A 16,396-nucleotide genomic window follows, 5' to 3' on the forward strand; every position below is an offset into this window, starting at 1 on the left:
TTCAGATAAAAAGCAGGTATTGGGGGCAAAGCACTGGGTCAGAGTCTCGTAGTTTTTCCAACATGCCACTTTCTTGACTTAAATCACACACATTCCCAACCTGCTATTTGCTCCACAAGGAAAAACGTACAGGTACCATATGGTGTAGAGATGGAAAAATGGCAATTTTCTATTTTACTAGGTTTGAACCTGGTATAACAACCTGGAAACTATGGTTCTAGCCTGGAAACCACAAGGTAACCAGAGGAATTTCCACCTCATTTAGAATGATTTTGTAGTGAAACTAGCTGCATTTGCCATCCTTCCATAGGAAGTGAAGGGTGGTATCCAATGGTGACCGGCCATGTGCAGCCAAGTCCCGCTGATTCTGTTGCACAAGTGGCCCCCACCCCTTGCGCAACAGTGAATGAGTGCTTCTGGGAGAAGCTCAAAACGAGCAGAAATGTTTGTAAGAGAGCTCTGCCGACCTTCCCCCTTCCATAAACGAGCATTTCTGCTCATTTCAGGGTTTGTCCCCAGAAGCACTAATTTGCTGTTGCACAAAGAAGTGGGGGGAGCTTGCACAATTGAATTGGTGGGGCTACCCACACATGGAATGGAAACAGCGGTGAGACCTGCACATAGGCAGGATTAGATACTGCCCCAGGCTTGCAAGATTCTGTTTGTGTGACTCTGTTTTGCAGTCCTGAAACTGAAACCGCATCTTTTTATATTAGGGTAGGTTCTGTTGTAGGATGCTTGGCTTCAACACCCGTGAATCTAGTGACAAGTTTAATATTGTCACGGTTCCCCTGCTCCCCTCAATCTCTAATCCCAGGTTAGATTAGTTTTTAAATCGAGCATATTTAGGTCACCAAGAAAAGGGAGACTGATTTAAATAAAGTTTCTCTTTTTGTAATTCATATTTTTCCTGCACAAGTGGCAGCTAAACAGAGGTTTTATTCTACCTACAAGCATAAGCCAAAACCATTTGCATAGAAGAAATACCTGCTTAAAGATGAGAGGGGAGGGGAGGGAATTCTGAAATAAATAGATTTTAGTTTAGTTCTCTTGTACACAAGAATGGACGCTAAACAAAATTGCTTGCTTAAAAACTAAGAGCTCAGAACTTTCTAGAGAAAAGGTTGGTAGTAACTGATCAGTACGTAGTCTCTGTGAAACGCAAACTGTCTACTGTTTATCAAGAGCTATAATACTAATACGCCACAATAATACACTTTATGTTCTATTTATTACAGTCATTTAGATCCATTCTGATTAAAATACAAGGCTACAATGTCTGCAATTTCTGCAATTTAGCTAATACAGTCAATCAGCTGAGCTTTATATGCATGGCCATTAGAAAAACTTAGCTACTGGTTCAGTGATACATGGAACATTATCCAATAGACAATTGATTACCAGTCTTTCATTTGTATGTCCTGGAAAATTACTTAGAAGCAGATAAATTATACAGCATCTCAAATCGGAGTAAAAATTGCAATATAAGAGCACATGCGTCAGAGTTTCAGGGACTCCTGCTTTGCATGGGCACAATCTGCTTTGAAGTGGAAATTTCAAAAATCTCCCCTAAAGTACTGCAGTACTGCTGTTGGTAGAACATTAAGGGCACAATCCTATGCATGTTTAGACAAAAAAAGTCCTACACTTCCCAGCATTCCCCAGCCAGTCAGCCTGGCTGGGGAATGCTGGGAGGTATAGGACTTCAGTCTTGCAAGTATGAATGCTTGCATATCTTAAGAGATGTCAGATAAGAAAATGAGGTAACCATAACTGGGTAGAGTCCCATGGCCATCAGAGAACAAGTTCTGTTAGCCAGAGTATAGATCCAGTCTTTCAGTATAATTTCTGGATCAGAAGTTTAGAAGCTTGTGGTTGCTCAAGCATTAGAAGAGATTCAAAAGAAACACCAATAGAGCTAATTTTATGTAAAATTATATGGGATCATTTACTACAGTATGAGTCTAAACATAAGATATTCAAACCCATGGCTGCATATCCTATACGGTTAGGTACTGCCAAAATACATTCAAGAAAAATGCTTCACAACAATACATGACCTATTGTCTCAAATGTATAATCTTGGATATTGTTTCAACAGTTTTTATGCAGACTAGGCATTAATAGAGGGTCATGGACCCTGTTTTAGAAGCTTTTAAGTATAGATTTCAATTTGCTTGCTTATATTACACTTACATTTTTAAAATAACCTGGCTTAAAATTAAAACAGGAATTTAATATAACTAACTTTATAGTAATGTTTGAAACAAACCCAATTTCTCTTTCTAAACTGACTTATCCACCCATATAGGTGGTGGGACCTATACCCTATAAATCCTATGTCATAGTTTTAGGGCTGGCGGACAATTCCTAATATATAACCTTGTTTTACCTCTTCAAAGGCCTACATCCAAGGTCAAAATAGCATCAACCTTAAACAGCCCACTCATAAAGTTTTGTTCCTTAATTTTAGATGTAGCCAGCAATGATGCCAATGTTTATCTTTCAAGGTCATTTTAAAGTTCATTTTGTGCTCATTCCAGGCAAATATCAAAGCCAAGGGATTAGTAGATACAGTTCCTATAAAGAGTTATTTGAGGAAAATGAAACAAACAGGCTGAGGCCAAGAGCTTGTGAACATTTAATGGGTTTTGGCTATAATTACTTGTTCTAGCCATGGTGGAGAAAGTCCTGTCCTTCTAGGTCACTTTTTTTGGCCCAAGGGCCAAATTGTCTCCAAGCAAGCAAATCAGGGGCTGCATCTATGCAAATGGGTCCTCCACCCCTGCTATATAGGGCCCAGGATGAGGAGAAGCTGCTGAGATGCAAACAGGTAGATAAGAGCTCCAGTTTTAAACCTTATTGACAAATCGAAAATAAACCATCAGTCCCAGCTAGTATTCATCTGAGAGTTCTTAAGCCAAATGTAAAATTGTTGATCTGCTAAAATACATAAATCCCATAAGATCGGCCTCTGTAGCAGAGGACTGGAATGTGGCCAATGTAATGCCAATTTTAAGAAGGGTTCCAAGAAATTATAGGCTGGTTAGCTTAACAACTGTTCTGGATTATTTGGTGGAAAGCGTTATTAAATATACAATTATCAAGCAGGTAGACGGACCAGAGTTGCTGGAAAAAACAACAACCAATATGGCGTCTGCAAAGATAGTCCTGTCTTACTAACCTTTTAGAGTTCTTTTGAAAGAGTCAAGAAGCATGTGGGCACAGGTGATCTAGTAGACATTGTGTACTTGGACTTTCCAAAGTCCATCACCAGACACTCCTGAGCAAACTTAGCAGACATGGGAAAAGAAGAGAGGTCCTCTTGTGCATGGGTAACTAGTTAAATAACAGAAAATAGGAATAAATGGGTAGTTCTTACAATGTAAGGATGCAAGAAGTGGGGTCCCCCAAAGATCTGTATTGGGATTAGTGTTTTATAACTTGTTCTGGAGTTGGGGGTAAGCAGTGAAGTGCCCATGTTTTCTGACAACAGCAAATTATTTATTTATTTATTTATTAGACTTATTAATCGCCCATCTGGCTGGTCACCCAGCCACTCTGGGTGATGTACAATATATAACAGTTTAAAACAGTAAAATTCTACAATAAAAACATTTTCTAAAATACCCTAACCCACCCCAAATGCCTGCCTGAACAACCACGTTTTTAATGCATGGCGGGAGCTCATTAAAGAGGGGGCATGATGGAGTTCCCTAGGGAGAGAGTGCCACAGAGTGGAGGCCACCACAGAAAAGGCCCTCTCCCTTGTCCCCACCAGTCTAGCTGTCCTGGCTGATGGGACAGAGAGAAGGCCATCCAAGGCTGATCTTGTTAAGCGGCCTGTCTGGTGTTGCTGGAGGCACTCCTTAAGATAGGCTGGGCTGGAACCATATAGGGTTTTAAAGGTCAAAACCAACACCTTGAATTTGGCCTGGAAAACAACTGGTAACCAGTGCAACTCCTTCAGCACTGGAGTGATGTGATCTTGCCGGTGGCTGCCTTTAATCAGGTGAGCTGCCGTGTTCTGTACCAGCTGCAGCTACTGAACTGTCTTCAAGGGTAACCCCACGTAGAGCGTATTACAGTAGTCTAAACAAGAGGAGACCAGGGCATGTACTACCGATGGGAGCAGATGGTCGGAAAGGAAGGGGCGCAGCCGCCATATCAGATGGAGTTGATACAGCGCTGTCCGGCTCACAGCTGACACCTGAGCCTCCATGGACAGCTGGGAGTCCAAAATGACCCCCAGGCTGCGGACCTAGTCTTTCAAGGGTAGCCGTACCCCATTCAACACCAGGTCAACATCCCCCAGCCTCCTCTTGTCTCCCACCAAAAGTACCTTGGTCTTGTCAGGGTTCAGCTTCAGCTTATTCCTCCCCATCCAGCCACTCTCCGTCTCCAGACATTTGGACAGGGATTCTATGGCCAACCTTGGTGACGATTTGAACGAGAGGTAGAGCTGCGTGTCATCCGCATATTGATGACACTGCACCCCAAATCTCCTGATGATAGCCCCCAGCGGCTTCACATAGATGTTAAATAGCATCGGGGAGAGGATGGAACCGTGTGGCACCCCACAAGTGAGTGGCCACAGGTCTGAAACCTCCTCTCCCAGTGCTACCCTCTGGTACCTGCCGGAGAGGAAGGACCGGAACCACCGCAATACAGTGTCTCCAATGCCCAACCCCTCCAGGCAGTCCAGGAGGATACCGTGATCAACGGTATCAAAAGCCGCTGGGAGGTCAAGGAGAACAAGGAAGGAGCATTCACCGCTATCCAGAGCCCTCCTCATATCATCCACCAAGGTGACCAAGACTGTTTCTGTCCCATGCCTAAGCCTGAAGCCTGACTGAAATGGGTCTAGATAATCGGTTTCTTCCAAGTGTGCCTTCAACTGCATCGCCACCATCTGCTCAATCACCTTGCCCAAAAATGGCAGATTTGAGACTGGGCAAAAGTTGTTCAGAACTTGGGGATCCAAGGAGGGCTTCTTTAAGAGCGGTCTTATCACTGCCTCCTTGAGGGCTGATGGCATCACTCCTTCCTCAAGGGAGGCGTTCACCACTGCCCTGATCCCCTCACCCAGTCTCTCTCTGCAGCCCATAATGAGCCAAGATGGGCAAGGATCAAGTAAGCAGGTGGTCGGCCTTACAGATGAAAGCACCTTGTCCACTTCATCAGAAGGAAGAAGCTGGAACTGATCCCACAAAACCGGTTTGCCACAGGCCACCTCTTGCTCACTAACTGTATCCACAGCGTGCGGAGTAACACACTCCTAATCCGATCAATTTTATCTGCCAAGTGCCTTGCCAAGGCCTCACAGGAGGCCTTAGAATGCTCCAGTGGTTCCAGAGCCACAGGACTGACCAGGCTCCGGGCCACTTGGAACAGCCTCCTGTGACAGCACTCTGCAGACGCGATAGAGGCAGCATAATATTCCTTTTTTGCTGCCTTCACTGCCACGTGATAGGCTGAAGATACAGCTCTAGCCCATGTCTGATCGTCTTTGGAGCGAGACTTCTGCCACTGGCGCACTAGCCGTCTCACCTCCTGTTTCAGAGCTCGTAACTGCGGATTGAACCATGGTGCAGTCCGAGCCCTGTTCAGGGGGAGAAGGCGTTTCGGAGCCACCCGATCTAATGCCCCAGTGATTGCGGCATTCCAGCCACCCACCAGGGTCTCGACCGAGTGGCCGTTGGCATGCTCCAGAGAATCCTCAAGTGCGTTCAGGAATCCATTCGGATCCATAAGACGCCTGGGGTGGACCATTTTAATTTAGGGAAGTTAAAAAAAAAAAAAACAGCAACGAGTTCCAAAGGATCCCTTCAAACTGGGAAATAGGCATCAAAAAGGCAAATATGATGCAAAGTAAGCAAGTATAAAATGAGACACTAGGGGGGGAAATCCCAACTTCACATATATGCTCATGGGGTCTGAGCTGGTGGTGACTGACCCAGAAAGGGATCTTGGAGTTGTGGATAGCTCAATGAAAACCTAGTGCACATGGCTGTGAAAAAGGCAAATTCCATGTTAAGGATAATTTAGAAAGGAATCAAGAATAAAACTGCCAATATTATAATGCCTTCATACAAATCTATTGTGTTACCATACTTGGAACACTGTGCAGTCCTGGTCACTGCATTTCAAAAAGGATATTGCAGAGCTGGATAAAGTGCAGAAGAGGAAATGATCAAAAAGTTGGAGCAAGTCCTCTATGAGGAAAGGGTACAGTGTTTGGTGGCCTTTAGTGTAGAAAACCGGTGAGCAAGAGGGGACATGATAAAACTGTATGAAATTATGCCTGGTGGGGATAAGTGGGTAGAGAAAAGTCTTTATCCCTCTCTTATAATACCAGAACCCAGCGTCATCCAATGAAGCTAAATGGGGGGAGATTTAAGAGAGAGAAAAGAAAGTTTTTCACGCATTGTATTGTTTAAAGTATGGAATTCACTACTGCAAGATGCAGTGATAGCTGCCAGCTTGTATGACTTCAAAAGATTAGATACATTCATGGAGGATAAGGCTATCAGCGGCTACTAGTCCTCATAGCCATATGCTACCTCCAGTATCAGAGGCAGTATGCCTATCTACACCGTGCACTAGGGGACACAAGCAGGAGGGTGCTACTGAGCTCATGTCCTGCTGGTGGGCTTCCCAGAGGCATCTGGTTGGCCACTGTGTAAACAGAATGCTGGATCAGATAGGCTTTGGTCTGATCCAGCATGGCTCTTCTGATGCCTTAATATTTTTCCCCTGTCCCTTTAACAACAGCATGACAAAGAAATTAGGTAGGTGATGTTTTCCCGTAGTGCTGGGGAAAGCTTCACCTGTGTCAGTTCTTTGTCAGGCTGTGTTTTAAGGCACAGGGGGAGAAAAAAAAATACCAACCCTATGGGAGGCTGAGAAATATGGGGTCTGGGCATGCAGCTTCTGCCAATGAGCTGTCTGTTCCAAAGGTATCACTGGCAGGAACTCAGTAGCAGTGCTGTATGGTTCAGCAGCATTGTGGATTCTGTCCTTAGGAACTATATGTGTCCACCAGCCAACATTATTGCTTTATGCATTATGCTTGAGGCCTTGATCTTGTGACCAGACAAGCTCCCCACATCCACCCCCAGTAACTCTGAAAGTTAATTTACTATAAAAGTTTTGTAAACGTAACCTATTTGCTGAATTGAGAGAACTGAGGATTTGGGTTATTCTATTTCCTGCCACTCTGTTGTATTATTTATTTAACCATTTTCTTTGAGTGATCACAAATGGAGTGCTGAAGGATGTGTACGCTTGACAACCAAATTTCTGGTTTGGCTTGAGTACAGAAGAACTCTTTTAAAAAAATTTAAACAACAACCACAACCAAGTCCGCAGATATTTACACAGGGTAAATAATAACCAGTTGCTTACTGAGTATCCAGATGAGGAGCTGATGGGTAATGAGTTTATTAAGCTTTGGTTTCTTGCTTGACTGTTCTGCCCACCCAGAAGGCTCAATAAACCACTTTCCTCTCTTCCGTTCTATGGAGAACTGGCCTTCCTGAATTCAGCTATATAAGCATTTAATGAGTGACCTATTTGTAAAACAGCTTTCCTAATTGGCAATTGCAAATGAGAGTGGCTATGGAATGTCTAAAGCTTTTTCCCTTTTATAACCTCATCTTCCTCCCGTTCCCCTCTGGATGGAATGTGACCAAGGCAGAAATGGCATAAAGTTTGTTCTACTACGGTGATGAAATGCAGTGCTGACAATAGCTGTCCACAGCTTTTCTCACCTAGCTGTCATCAGGCAGAAAAAAAAGGAGAGGGGAAAAAAGTTGACTTTATGTGGGATGCTTTTAGATTTCACTTATTAAGAAAACTTCTAGGCAGAATTCAACATCTCTGTGCAGATGTAAATGTTTCAATGTACAGCCTCTGTATCGCACAGTCATGGGGCAGGTAACCAGATTAACATATGAAGTGGATAAGTATCCATCTCCAAAGAGTTCACAAGCTGAATTGTGTGGCCCATGTAGGTTGAAAGTGAAGGAAGAGTACATATTGTTTCCTGATCACTCCTTAGTGAACTTTAAAAGCCAGGAGTGTTGACTAGAGGCTACATTTGCCTCATCCCACCACTCCCTGAAAGCTGCAGAAAAAAGTCACTCTATAGATCATCATTTTTTTCACCCATGAATGTGCAGTGATTTTTTCAGTTGGTGCAGTGGACTCAGATGTCCTTTCCTCAAGGAAACATGGAAATCACATGTTTCCAGCACTCAAAAAACGCATTAATGTACAGCTGATGGGAAAATGCAAGTATCTATCCCTCCACTCCAGCTATTGCTTCAGTTGTACTAATTAGTGCCATGTGGCATGCGGTTGAGGGGATGTCACATGCAGCTGGGTGGCAGGTAACACAATTTTTCCCTCCTGCACCCGCTCATGCCTGCTGCATTTGTGAAATTTTAAAAAATCAGGAAAAATAGCCTGCTTTATCAAGGGTTCCTCAATTAAGGCCAAACTACACATGAGTGTTAGATGACGTGAATGCAATTAATGTATCTGTTTGGCAGCTACGAGGGACTGAGCGGATACATTCAATGTAATCGCACACTTAATGTAATGTGTAGTTTGGGCCCCAAAAGTTCAATAAAGGCATACAAGCTTCTCTGAAAGACATATCCGTAACTGCTGATCCTCTGCATTGTAAGGTTCACACTTAGTTCTTGTGGGGCTACACAATAATGTCTACCAAGATAGGTCCACCCTTTGCATGGACTGTGTGTTCCCACTGGGCATTTTCCCAGAATCCTTTGAAGCATGCAGATTTCATGGCAGATGCTCATGGAATTGTCAGCAAAGAAGACAATGAGAAAAACGTCCCCTGAATGTCTAAAGCAGGGGTGAGCAACGGGTGGCCCTCCAGATGTTTTGGCCTACAACTCACATCAGCCCTAACCACTATTAGCCAATGGTGAGAGATGGTGGGAACTGTAGGCCCAAACAATAAGGAGGGCCACAAGTTGCCCATGCCTTTTCTAAAGTTTGGAAACTGCTGTTTGAGGCTCAGCACACATGTAATACTAAAGTGTGGGCATGCTTAGGCAGCTAATGAAGAAAAGAAAGACCTGAACACCAGAAGAAAATAGGAATGTCAGAGAATTTCGCCACGAATCTCGGGGAGGCCGAATGCCAGCGCATTCGCCCCCCCGAAATCGGTGGCGAAACAGTCTGCCCCCCCGCCCCCCCCGGGACGGGACTTACCTTATACGAATGTCCCTGGCGGCGGCGGCTCCGGCGGCGGTTCGGCAGCGGCGGCAGCCGGTCTTCTGACCGGCTGCCGCTGCCACCATTTCCAGTAAAAAACAACAACAAAAAAACCGTGATAGGCTACATAAACATTTATGTAGCCTATCACGGCTGATTGCAGGGACGCAAACAGCGGTGGCTACGGCCGCCGCCATTTGCATTCCCGGCCAGCCAGGATTTGCAGCGGGAGGGATGGGGCGCCTCCCCCCCGGCCAGAATTTGGGGGGGGAGGGACGGGGTGCCTCCCCCCCGGCCAGAATTTCGGGGGGAGGGACGGAGCGCCTCCCCCCCACCGCGAATCAAATTTCGGGCAAGGTAAGTGACTTTTGTACATCCCTAGAAGAAATACTTTCTTCTCCTCAAAATGCCTCTTAAAATGGGGGACTGTGGGTCCTTCTCTTCAATGTTGAAATGACTGCATTAATGTTGTTTTGTTATAGCAACATCTTGTCAGCTCAATTTCTTCACTTTCTGTAGCAAGGAAGTGAATTGACAAAGCTCCACAGAAAGGCAGTCGCTATCTTCTGTCCTGTTGGGACTGGATAAAATGCTGCGGGGGACTTATGGAAGGATCAAACAAAGGACAAAGATGCTGTTATGGCATGCTTTCAGGACTGTGTAGATCAGAACCATTGAGAAACATGAAATCTAAACCAATCTATGAAAAAGAAGCAAGAGGGAAATAGCCAATGCTGTTGTCATATTTTCCATTTTCAACTCTGTCATTGGAAGGTCGGTTTTCTTTTTCCTCTTATTTTCTGTTTCCCTACCTCTTTTCTCATACGTAAATTGAATGAAAAAGGGGAAATCTATCCTTCCTGGAAAGGGCTGGGCTGGGCTGGGGTAGGAGGAAGGAAAATAGTGTTTGTAAACAGCTGTAAAGTTTGAAATCTATTGAGACATTTTTGAGAATGAAATTGGCCCTCTACACTGTAGTACATTTAGGGTGCAATCCTGTTCAGACAGGTGGCCGCCTCTGAACTCAGAGGCGACCGCCTATCCAATGCAGGGCAGGAGAAGCACGGAGGGGATTGTTCCCTCTATGCTTCTCCTGCCCTGCATTTTTGGCTAGACAGCTGATTGTGGCTGTCTAGCTGTAAGAGGGCTGAGTGGGGGAGGAGGCTGTTATACGACACATTGGATGTGTCATACAGGCATTTCCACCCCCCCCCGCCCTGGAATGCCCCCCAGAACGCCCCTTTTCGGCCGTTCTGCACTCCTCTTGTGAGCGCGGAGGACGGGGCAGTTCCGTCCTGCCTCCGAGGCAGCGTGGAAGTGGGGGAGGTCAGTTCTCTGGGAACTGGCCTCAGAGCGCAGGCTCCAAGGACGGATCCTGGAAAACCAGATATCCTATGGCTGTCTGGCTGCTGCCTAGTGGCCGTAGGATTGCTCCCTCCTGACACCTTTATTTATTTAACATTATTTATTAATCATACACACACACACACACACACACACACTACAATTTCTAAGCATTTCTCATATAGATATTAAAAAACACATTTGAAATACACTATTAAAAACAACTTCAACTACAATAACAATACAAGGAGCAGTAAGATGGAGCAGCATATGATTCATTGCAATTCATTACAAGCCAGAGAAAGCCTGGGTGAACAAGTGCGTTTTTAGGAGGCATTTAAAACATAAAATATTTTCTGCCTCCCAAACTGCACAGGGAAGGGTGTTCCAGAGGGTGGGTGCCACTACTGAGAAGGACCACCTATGAGATATGACATGGCGACATTCTATTGGTCATGGAATGGCCAGTAAGGGCTCCACTGAAGATTGTAAAGGTCAGCTGGGTATATATAGGGGAAGGCAGTCTGCTAGATATCCTGGTCCCAAGCTGTTTAGGGCTTCATATGACAATAACATAACCTTGTACATGGCTCAATGGCTAATAGGCAGCCAATACAGTTCCTTTAACACAGGTGTTATGTGGGCATAGCTGTCCCAGTGAGCACCCTAGCTGCTGCATTCTGCACTAGCTGCAGGTTCTGAACCAGGCACAAGGGCAGCCCCACACAGAGCCCATTACAGCAGTCTAATTGTGAGGTTACCAGTGCAAGGATCACCGTGGCTAAGCATAGTTGGTGCACCAACTGAAGTTGTTGACTTCAAGCCACTGAAGTCACCTGAGCCTCCCATGACAAAGATGGATCCAGGAACACTGCCAAATTACATACCTGTTCCTTCAGACAGAGTGCAACCCCATCTAAAACAGGCAAATCGCTCAATTCCCAGATCACAGCCACTGCTTTAGAGGAAACATTCTCCTCTTTTCTTCTTTTAAATCTGTAACACACTGGGTGTAGAACTAGACCAGGGGTGTAAAGACCTCTTTCAGCCCAAGGGCTGAATGCAATTTTGTAGAAGCTCTCAGGAGCTGCACTTCAGTGGTGGGCAGGGCAAACATACCCCAGATACCAGCATATTGTAGCTTAAAGCTCTTACTAGCAGTAACTAAGCCTTAGGAGAAGCATTTTAACCTTGTAGAATGAGGTAAAACTGTGCAAACAACAGGAAAACACCAAGCAATTGGCTGTCAGGGGAAAGGGGGTGGGACCAGGGGAAGTGGGCAGGCTGTCTGAAAAAACCACAGGGGGCCGGATTTGGTCCCAAGGCAGGCCGGATTTGGCTTGGGGGCCAGAGGTTCAACACTCCCAAACTAGATGGACCAATAAGATGGGCCTAAGCCTGTGAGAGAGTCTCGGTTGGTGACTGGCCATCACGTAGTACATAATACAACTGATGAAGTTTTTGGACCCAGGACTATGCAGTCCAAGTCCAACATTCTGTCCACTACACCACATTGTTGATAGCTATACCCATGTCATTTGAACTCATAGTAGAATGGAGAAAAGAGCCACCAGGATCCTCCTTCATTAGTAGCTTGAGGGGAACTCTGCCTGTACAAAGGTCTTTTTAAGAAGTCTGCTTTGCCAGAATCCTGCTGTAAATTATTAACTTCTAGTCTGGTATTTCTTTGGCTCCTGCCACTCACTCCATCACTGATTGCAATAGCAATTATGCTGGTGCTTAGAGGATTCAGCTGAGAGCTAGTTCTGATATAACATTGCGCTCAAGAGTAAGGCATTTGGAAGGACCTCTACAGATGCATGGGTATACATTAGAAACATCATGGCACAATGTGCCACTAATGCGACTTGTCCAAAAACAGTCCTCAGGAACAGGATCCATAAAGGTCAAACTTGAGGGATTTCCTCTGAGTGGGGGGGGGGGACAATTTGTTGCCCTCCAGATGTTGGTGGACTACAAGTCCCAGCAGCCCTAGCTAGCACAGCTAATGGTAAGAGATGATGGGGAGTTGCACAAGTTGCCCACCTGTGCCTTTGAGGAACATTGTGGGCGATATATTCCTGCACAATGTTTTTTGTGTACGTGGATCTACAAAATCAATCCAATCATGCCCAGATTACAGCTTGTTTTCCTCCTGGAATGGAAAATATCATGGAGGGGGAAAGGCAGATAATACTTTAGCAATATGGGAATATATGTGTGTGTGTAGATTGCCTAGCCAAAGCTAGTTCCTGTCAGCAGAATGGACCCAGTTTTGGATTAGCTGGCTATCTGTACTATGAGTGTTGTATGTGCTTGCCTCTAGTTCCCATATTTGAGCTGTCTGCTGTTATATGCAGAAAATTAGGTTTGTTCTGAGTTGATGAAGCTGGCATAATATACTGGTTAAGGGCCCCAAGGCTTACAACAGGAACCACCTCTGTATAACCATTGGCTAACAGACTGGCATTAAAGACAGAGTTGGCCCTGGACCATATGGTGCCCCAGGTGAGAAAATTCTTCATCTTCTCCTCCATTTGTTCAGCATTCTGAAAACTCTACTTTTACCTTGCATTTGTAGCCCATTATATGACTTTGCTGCATGTTTTGTATGCATGATTGATCCCTGTCATGTGACGAGACATTTTTTATGCTAGGATGCGTAAATCTGTATTTATTTGCGCTGTAAGAAATATTTGCCCTATTTGTTTCAGCTGTGGGTATGGGCAATTGAGTAGACTGTCTGTGACAGATATATCCTATGCCCAGCACCCTCAAGCCTGATGCACGTGTGTGGGCACGCACACCCTTCCCGCACACAAAGGCCTGTCTCTAAATCTGACCCTGCTTAGAGAAACCAATTTCTCTCAACCTTAGTACCCCATCCATAACATGGTGATAGCAATATTGGCCTACACCGAGGGCTGTTGGAAAGATTCCTGAGATAATCCTTGAGTTTCTTAAGGAAAGTGGTATATAAGTCAGGGCTGTAGAACCCCAGGGCTGGGGGCCAAATCCAGCCCTCCTTGTATTATAAGTATTTGTTTCTAAACAATGAGTGGCATGAAATGTCTTTTGCCAAGTGTAACTGCAGAAGCCCAGACAGTCAATTTTTGCAGACTTGGGGGCAATCTACATTACAACTTTAAACTGGTTTCAAACCTGTTTTTAGTGATTACGGCTACCAAATACAGGAATTCTGGAAATTGTAGCTCTAGGAAGAGGGGCCGCTTGGGCAGGGGACAGGGGTCTCTGGCAAAGAATTCTCAGTACCCTCATGAAACTGCAGGATCCCTTTAGATAAACCAGTTTGAAACCAGTCTAAAGTTGTAATGTAGATTGCCCCTCAGATAGTAAAGTAAGATATTTTAACCAACTTTATTACAGCCCAGAGCTAGCCCTACCATTAGGCAGAGTGAGGCAACTGCCTCAGACTGTGGATGCTGGGGGGCAGAAGTAACAGCAGCTCCCCGGCTGTTCCTGAACTCCTCCACTGTTCCCCTCTGTTAGAGGACAGAACTGTGTGTGCCACCCTGCCTGTACTGGGTCACCTAAATTGGCCTGTTGCCTCAGGTGTGGCAGAGGACACTATCCTGTCACCTGTTCTGAAAAGTGAGATTCAACTGTCAGTCCAGTTGGCTTCTTTACATAGAATGAGGTGAGGGCGCCATCTTGTCCTTCGCCTCAGGCAACAAAATGTCTTGAGCCGGCCCTGTTACAGCCTTGTATGTACAAGGCTTATATTGCAAGGTGATTCTGGCAGGTGACTTAAAAACAAGACAAGAATGTTCTTCTCAAACACCAACACGTTGGCCTTGCCAAGGTTTGTATCGCCTAAAGCTTTTACTTCAAACTGGTTGGAGCGGATGTCCTGAAAAGTTTGATCATTTATTTGCAGCCATCACAAAACCACCATCTAACTTGGCAGGGGAACAGGAATGAACTGCAAAGATTTTACAGGTCAAGAACAAGGTCAGTTGGCAGGACTTAGAAGGAAACTCCAAGAGCTTCAGCCCAGAGTACTTCTGATGTTCAGTCTCTTACATTTGTGACACTGGAGGCCAAACTAGAAGTGACGTTAAATTCAACTTTTCATTAACATGCACTTTTTAAAACAATGCAAATAACAGCCCTTGGAGGAGGTGTCTGATAATTAACGAGACTGCAGCAGGCTGGGGGGGGGGGCAGGGGGGGCGGTTAATCCCCTGCTGTGGTCCTGATGAAAATCAATTATTTGAAGCTGCTATTTGTGGGGGATTTTGTGCCAGTGGGGGCGTTTTCCTCCCAGTCCAGCTAGGAGCCGAAAAGGGCTCCACATTTCCTAATGTGCTACAAGCAGGGCTCTGTGCACTCTGAGCCTAAATAAATAAACCTTTGTCAAGAAACATTGAATTCTGTGACTTCCATAAATTATGCAAGTGTGTATAATTGTTTTCTTACTTTGTATAATGTTTTTTTTCTTCTGCCCAGGCAGAGGGAAGAGCAACACAGGGCCCCTAAACCCTGCCCTCTGGCGACTGGAACCGTTATTAAGGTTGCAACCCTAAGGGTGCAATCCTATGCATGTTTAGACAGAGAAAAGGCCTACAACTCCCAGTATTCCCCAGCCAGCCAGCTGGGGAACGCTGGGAGCGGTAGGCCTCTTTTCTGTCTAAACATGCATAGGATTGTGCCCTAAATCTACCACTAGACAGGATGAGGCAGGTGGCAAATGATGAGAGGCAGCAGCAAGGCGTTCAAAGAAAGAGGTGTGTGTCTTGCAGCCTACTCTGTGCCCCTTAAGTTAGCCTGCTGCCTTCAGGTTCAGTGGCGGACATTGCCCCATCATTAGTGTTGAAGACAGATTAATCTGCCCGTTCAGACAGGTTTTGCAGATGGAATGGGAGGGGGTGCCATCTTGTCCTTCGGCCCAGGCAGCAAAATGTCTTTTTTTTTTTGCCCTAAGTAGACTTACAGTACAATCCTATCCATGTTTACTCAGATTCAGAGGTAAGTCCTGTTGAGTTTCATGTGGCTTATAAGGCTGCAACCTTAATTAGGAAGTCCCATTCAAATCAGTAGGACGTACTTCCAAGTAAAACGGACAAGACAAGTCATCCCCCCTCTCAATTGGAATTTCATGCTCATTGTTCATGCTTTTCCAAATCTAGCTTTATAGCCATGAGAACTAGAAACTTGCTTTAAAACACCCCCCCCTGAAATTCTCCAGAAGTCAAATCCCAAATTCCATGCTGCAGTGTTCCTGCATTTTGCAGAATTGTGGAATGTGCACAGCTTGCTGCACAGAGTTTCCTCTTTTTTTAATTTAGATCTAAAAAATAGTCTGGAGTCAGATAATTTTAAAGAACACCATACACATGAAGTGAGGTGGCACGGTGCTGGTGGTGGTTGTAACTTAAAGACCTATAGAAATATTCTTTGAAATTCCATTGTTACAGTAGACATTTCTCCTTGTTAGAATTTTGAACATTCCCCCCATGTCTCTTTTCATGAAATGTCTGGCTTCTGTTTGCAGTACATCCACAAAATAGCTAAAGCACCAGCAGTGAATCATTGCTGTTATCAAGTTCTCTGACAGCCTGGTTTCAACAAGTCAAGCCTCTCTTTAACCTACTATTTTAAGCTGGCTGAACGGAAACCTCTACCTGCCAGAACAAAACCCTTTCGCATGTACTAGGAACAATCTCTTATTGTCTTCAGGGATAACATGGTGTCAATGAAAGGCAAGAACTGTAAGCCAATGTGGTGCTTCAGTGCTTCAGGAGCTGTATCACCATTGCATGCTGCTGTTTGAATGTAAACC

This window comes from Heloderma suspectum, chromosome 3, assembly GCF_057233095.1.
Source record: "Heloderma suspectum isolate Gila_16-S chromosome 3, 16-S_ref, whole genome shotgun sequence".
NCBI lineage: Eukaryota > Metazoa > Chordata > Lepidosauria > Squamata > Helodermatidae > Heloderma > Heloderma suspectum.